The sequence below is a fragment of the Ptychodera flava genome, chromosome 18 (genome assembly GCF_041260155.1).
Source record: "Ptychodera flava strain L36383 chromosome 18, AS_Pfla_20210202, whole genome shotgun sequence".
NCBI lineage: Eukaryota > Metazoa > Hemichordata > Enteropneusta > Ptychoderidae > Ptychodera > Ptychodera flava.
In genome coordinates, this window is record NC_091945.1 from 19,284,548 (window position 1) to 19,291,999 (window position 7,452).

Sequence of the window (7,452 nt, forward strand, 5' to 3'; positions counted from 1 at the left end):
AGTAGACCCTGTCTGAGAAAGGTATATTTACTATTAATTTCCGAGGTTACGATATCTCGAAATAGACTGCATTAAGTCCATGAAACTTCGAATAAACAGTTTGACAGGCATGCTTTTGAGGGTTAAAGACTGAAATTGTAGAAGTTTATCAGCAAGACGTAAATAAGTGTAAATACATCTGGAATTCGCTGCTGGAATTATTGACCTTTGTGAACTTCCATTGGTTTCTGATGGTGAAGTTACGCTGTAGGTCACAGTCGTTACTACCTGCTCCTGTGGTTCATTTTATTTGATAAAGGCAGTATTGCCGAATGGAGATGGTCCTGTTTGAACCACCCTGGTGCATCCTGCGCTGTGACGTCATTGTCAGTTTCGAAGAGGAATACTTTGAGCGAAGCATGCTCTCTACGCATGTTACTGGCAAAGCAAAAAATCATAAAATGTAACGATAAACTAAAATATCAAAATATTTCTTATCTTAATCTTTTTACATGGACAAATCTGTCAGAAGTGGGATCGCTGCTTTAAAAAAGTTGTGAATAAAATACCTTACTCAGTAATGAAAAGAATCAGCGTTATTCTAGGGAGCTTAAGAATACCTAGTGCGGTGTTCATAAAGTAAAAATAATCCATTCCCAGCCATTAGAGGTGTCAAGATTGTCGCTTATGGGGAGAGTTGCAGCTTATAGGCAAGCTTGAAGTTGGGGAGGTCAATATATATAGGACTAAATATCTCCAGAGATAAAACAATCTGGAGCTTTGACATTATTAATTCTTCATGTCGCAGTGGCATTTCGGGACGATGGTGTCAAACTGACGTCCTGGGGGTAAACATCACTCCCCCCATGTCTTTGATGGACCTCAAGACGATTTTCAGCTTTGACAGTCGTTTGGCAGTGAACGTTAACGTTGGGGATGGCGAGGGGGTTGGTGTGTTTCGAAATGTAAATGGATGAAAACTATTGACTCTACCCCAGTCAACACATTGAATTAAAGTAGTACCCTTGCGCCATATCGATATCCGAGCTTGAATGTTGCTGATCTCCCCACCACAAGACATGCCCAAAGAAGTCACTAGCAAGAAATGCACTTGCAGACGATGCAAAATGACAACTTAGCATGAAGTGCGTTGTCAATCACTTACAACATGCCCCGTTTTATCACCGAACTTTCGTGTTGTTCTGTTTTCCTTTTCAAAAAATGCAATATTGGCGGCCAGTTTACTTAAGGCTGCGTTCACAAATAACGGTTTGGGGGATGGAGAAATCGCAATTGAAATCTTTTCTTTTCAGATCCCCCTCAATACCCTCAACAAATGTCAAGTCCCCCGTCTAAATGATCAAATAGTTCAAGTCCCCCCCAAATTAACATATATCCGCATATTTATCACTGATGCACGCAAAGAAAAAATACACATGTATTGGGCAGTAATTTTTCTGCTCACAGATGTTCAACACTAGCTGTTATTAGCAGTTTGTAGAAGAGCCATATTGCTGAGGCAAGTTCTTAAATTGATTCATTTTAAACGCATCAGTGGACATTTTCGATTTATCAGTCAAAGCCGACCTGAATTAATGCAACTCTGGCCAGGTCAATGGCACATGCTGAAGAGCACACAAACTGACGATCATGAGAGAGTATGCAAATTATGAATTCCTGGCTATATTAGATGCTACTTATGAAAGTTTTACGAACTTTAAAACACTCAAATAAACGTTTTTAATCTCTGAATTTTTTTGTGCAATAATGACACATCTGGTAAAATTAAAATGATTCCATTAAGTCACACATTTTATCATTTAGATTAGATTCTTTACTGTACAAACTTTTACTTTTGTGTTATTGTACGATAAGATGTGAAAATTAAGAAAATAAAGAATGGTGACCCTACATTTTTTCTTTAATATTTGACTTTTCTCATATGCGAGAATTCAAACATCCCTGACAACTTTCAAGTCTCCTGGTCTTCCATGTTTTGGTCTCTGGCCTGATCTTGTGTACAAGTATGCTCCTCTGTCATGAGCGTCATATGACCCGAACTTTTCTTCAGCTACTTCATAGTCAGAGCTATCTCTGTCACTCCCGGTATGCAGTGACAATGACTCTGCCCGTAGGCAGTAGCAGGGCAGTAGCTGTATTAACTTTGATAATTTTGAAAGTGATTTTGTTCAGTTTATACAACTGCATTCTTGTTCTATTCCTTATAGCATATACATACATACATACATACATATATATATATATAATATATATATATATATATATATATATATATATATATATATATATATATATATATATATATATATATATATAGTAGAAACTAAATTGAAAAACACACAACTAAATGTTAGTGTCTCTGCACAGCAAATTTTTGGGCTTGAAAAAATGACCCATGTAGGACTTGAACCCACGTCCCCCGAATTCAGTTCGGATGCTCTACCAACTGAGCTAACGGATCAGTTCAGTTGGTTTGACGTGCGCCGTCCTGTTGGTCCTTTTTCTTCCCCGAATGAGACCTCAGATTTACACTGGTTATTCTCTCGAAAGAGTTGTTTTAAGGAACCGCAAATATGTAACTAGAAACGTGATAATGAAATATGACAGGTTCCCCAGTGTTGTGTAGCGTGGAAATTTAAAGTAGAAACTAAATTGAAAAACACACAACTACATCTGAGTGTCTCTGCACAGCAAATTTTTGGGGCTTGAAAAAATGACCCATGTAGGACTTGAACCCACGTCCCCCGAATTCAGTTCGGATGCTCTACCAACTGAGCTAACGGATCAGTTCAGTTGGTTTGACGTGCGCCGTCCTGTTGGTCCTTTTTCTTCCCGAATGAGAATGCGGTATTTTATGATCCCTGGAGAAACACCTGTAAGGAGCATCCGAACTGAATTCGGGGGACGTTGGTTCAAGTCCTACATGGGTCATTTTTCAAGCCCCAAAAATTTGCTGTGCAGAGACACTCAGATGTAGTTGTGTGTTTTTCAATTTAGTTTCTACTTTAAATTTCCACGCTACACAACACTGGGGAACCTGTCATATTTCATTATCACGTTTCTAGTTACATATTTGCGGTTCCTTAAAACAACTCTTTCGAGAGAATAACCAGTGTAAATCTGAGGTCTCATTCGGGGAAGAAAAAGGACCAACAGGACGGCGCACGTCAAACCAACTGAACTGATCCGTTAGCTCAGTTGGTAGAGCATCCGAACTGAATTCGGGGGACGTGGGTTCAAGTCCTACATGGGTCATTTTTTCAAGCCCCAAAAATTTGCTGTGCAGAGACACTCAGATGTAGTTGTGTGTTTTTCAATTTAGTTTCTACTTTAAATTTCCACGCTACACAACACTGGGGAACCTGTCATATTTCATTATCACGTTTCTAGTTATATAGATATATAGATATATAGATATATAGATATATATATATATATATATATATATATATACCACTAATTTATTCAAAATGATCACCCAATGAAAGATTTCTCAGCATTTTCTTACCACTACAAAACACTTCACATTGATACGAACATGGTTGGAACTAATTTGGGATAATTGTATCTACATACATTTTAAATCTATCAAAAGATTTAGGTGCCCTATAACTGAATCTTCCAATATTACAAATTACTCATAAAAAACAAGTGTATAACTTAAAAAGAAAAGCAGATGAGCTTAAATTTGCAGATTAAACCGACATCACCACCCAATTTTCCAAAATTAGTTCCAATCATGTTTACGACCATTAAAACCTTACTCATAGGCTGGACAAAACCTTACAGGTGTTTCTCCAGGGATCATAAAATACCGCATGCTTACAAAGACAAGCATCCATGTGGTTCCCAAAAGATTAAACAACGGCGCATATTTCAGACCAACGTTGGTTTTAAAATTAATGACAACTTTTTCACTCAAGGCAACCATAAACCTCAGGTAATAGAGTTTCGCCTACACTCGCATATGCTACATGGCTATCTGATTTCAATGGCAGGATTTCTAGAAGACTTTATGGATTAGAATTATAATTGTCTTAAATACACTGACACGGTCAGCTTCAGTGTGACGTACTGTATATAATGCGAAGCGTACATGTGAGTTGAGAATGGTGTGCCAAAAAATGAAGTCTGACACATCTGTTGGCAATGTCATGGAAACACAACTGCAAATGATGTGAAATGAGACTAAATATCAACAGATTATCTCACTTTTTACATGACAATTGCAAATTGTTTATAAAGCTACCGGGAAATGTTAAATGGCAATGTGTCAGACACGTGCAGGGGAATTCCGAGAATCCGTCAAAGTTGTTTGAAAAAAGGCCGTGGGCGTTTCCTTGCCGGGTGGGCAATATTTCATCATCAGGTTCCGTCAAAATGCTGTTTTTTCTCAGCGGGGAACTTGAAAAAAGCTATTTAAGACTAGGATTCGTGTTAACGATTGTCGAAAGGGGGTCATCATGTGACCCGAGGGAGCGGGAGTGGGCTTAACTTTTTCGTTGGTGAGCGGCTAGCGGGGATTACAGGCGCGTGGAGTGTTCGGTATAACGTAAGGGACGGTCTGTTTCTTCAGCCGGGTGTTGCGATGGATTCACGGGGGTCACCCATTTTTTTACTTTAGTGATGGGGTGTCACCATGTTTCTGAATGCTCAATAGGGAAGGGTCAGTGTGATTTTGAATTACGAAAAGAGCTCACACTTTCATGAATGAATCGTACCAGCGACGAATTGCATCATTCAGTTGCCTGTTTTGGAACGCCCTTCTGGCGTGTAACCCCAATATATTAGAGATATTATAAAATATATCTAGATATTTGCATATTGAAGTTTGTTTTGCAAAGTAGCATACCAGCCATGAATTGCATCGTTCAGTTAGTTACAGTTTTGGTGCGTAACCGTAATATATCAGGGATATCCGGGTGTTTGCAACTTTAAGTTCGTTTTGCAAAGCGTTTTACCAGCCATGAATTGCATCATTCAGTTAAGCTTACAGTTTTCGGTGCGCCCTTCCGGCACGGAACTTTAATTATATCAGAGACATGTATCAGAGATATCTGGGTGTTTGCAAATTGGAAGTCTGTTTTGCAAAGTGTCATACCAGCTATGAATTGCATCATACAGTTTTCAGCACCCGTATGGCGCAGAACTTTAATATATCAGCCATGAATATATCAGAGATATCTTAGTCTTGATGTTTGCAAATTGAAAGGCTGCATTACAAGTATAATGAAATGAAATCTGCAGTTCATATAAAATAGGTATGACAAAATCCTGACCCTTTTGTTTTTTCTATGAGAACTTAGTATGACGGAGCAACATGCACTATATTTCACAATATATTGAAAGAGTTACATATATAAGAATGAAACAAATGACAATATATTTTTCATTCTCATTGATGCAACTTAATATTCCTTCCTGCCACAGGTTTTCTAATAAAATGTTTTTTTATAAGTAAAATGATAGTGAACAAAAGGCAGTTTTTGTCATTATTAGCTGTGTTTTACTGTTTCACTGATAAAAGAACAGGTCCTTAGAGACACTGTACACATTAGATTTAGCTACAACTAATAAAATAGCTCCCTAGGGCTAAGGCTTCTCAGGACATGCAGTTGGATGGCTATACCAACAGTGATATTACCAACTGAAGTTTGTGATTTTTTTCTGGTTTTTCTTTGATATAAGTGATTGACATCAGTTTATCTACAAAAGTTGTGGATATCTGGTTATGCATAGAAAGTGTGAAATACATTCACAGCTCATTCAAAATACTATATTCACACTTCATAAATTGAATATTAAATGATATGTCAACATTGCGCAAAAACAGAATGACTGACTGTTTGATATATATATATATATATATATATATATATATATATATATATATATATATATATATATATATATATATACACTATTTGTTTAACCTTTGTCTCATGGGTTTCATCTGTTTTCGAACGTTGGAAAGGGGGAGGGGTCAGCCACTTTTCATTATCCATGCCCCCCCCCCCCGCCAGAAACTGAATAGTCCATAAAAAAGCCATCCTCTCAGTGTTGACAACTCCAACTGCAATTCCAAGCACCTGTAGTGGGGAGTGCATTCCTTCTGGACACTACACTTGTTTGTGTAACTTGAACCCTTGGCAAAACGTTTGTACTTTCTAAATTGTGGAGTTGCCAACACTGTGAAGTGTTACGATCATCTGGGTGGTAAGGTGTGGCCCATTTGATATCCTAGAGGTGGAAGATTTAAGAGGTTGCATTTTTTTCGTATCTGATCCACTGTTCAATTTTTTTTTCACTCTCTGATTACTGGTAACTTTTCTTTACTCGCACTCCTCATTTGGATACTTTTCCCCAACAACAAATGTACAGTCCTCTACTGTGTACGGAGTAAAATGTTGCACATTAGATAATCAGTTGGAACAGATGTACATATATTTACCATTTACCATTTGTCAGCTGTAACACAATACTTGTACATATATTCACCATTTACCGTCTAACTAACATGTGGGAAAACAAAACATTTCGAGCGACTGATGAAGGAACCGCACTTTGGTTCCGAAACACCGTATTTACAGCATGGGGGTCCGAGGAATTTCATCGGCAATTCCAAAATTTTCAGTAACCTCCCCCCCCCCCCCCCGCCAACCATGATGAATTTGGGTAACCGCCCTAACTCCGAAATTTAGACTAACACCCTCCCATTTAGAAAAGTTAAATACCAATACATGTATATACAAAAATACAGCACAAAGTGACAACAATATATAGATATAAAGGCTCACGCGCTGTAACCAGCAGTATCCAACCATATAGTATTGTTTGATTTGGATGTGAATCATGATAGAGTTTTTACTAGGATATCTGACTGCGCAGAATTGGAAAGTACAGGGGAGAACAGGGGAGATGCTGAGGGGGAAAGAGTCAGAGGGGCTGTCCCTATCTTGCATGGAAAATTTCGAGAAATTGATGTTTGCAATGTTTTTATTTTTTTTTTTCAAAGTATAACTGTTAAAACACCCCAAGGGGAGAGCACGAATGGGGACACCCTCTCATATTGAAAAATGATGTGTGTAATGGTGCCATCTGAGAGGTGTTTCTATTTATTTTGCACTAGGTAAAATTGTTTGAAAATGACATTGGACCCTGATATTTTTATTACATTTTTGCATGATCAGTGTTTGAGTCAAAATATTCAACAACCAAACAATGACAATACATTTTGTAAAAAAACAGTTCTCAGTTTGCCAGAGATTGAAGACCGAAGAATATGCAGGAATGGAAAACCTGTGACAGGCTTCTTGTGTTTTCCTCTAGCTACCAGCTTCTTATGAAAAGCCTGAATACGGTATGGTTAGTTGTCAAAATGGTTATTGAACTGAAGTCAATTAAAATATATGTTTCTGTGATAATAAAGGATGAATACAAGTTCAGTTTGGT

General features: G+C 37.8%; 2 non-coding genes across 2 annotated transcripts; both read right to left on the minus strand.

Moving 5' to 3' along the window:
• Positions 1–2,389: 2,389 nt before the first annotated feature.
• Positions 2,390–2,461, minus strand: Trnas-uga (transfer RNA serine (anticodon UGA)). Its single transcript has one exon. It is a non-coding gene; the product is annotated as a tRNA-Ser (tRNA).
• A 253-nt stretch (positions 2,462–2,714) lies between these two features.
• On the minus strand, positions 2,715–2,786 carry Trnas-uga (transfer RNA serine (anticodon UGA)). Its single transcript has one exon. It is a non-coding gene; the product is annotated as a tRNA-Ser (tRNA).
• Between the last annotated feature and the right edge of the window lie 4,666 nt (positions 2,787–7,452).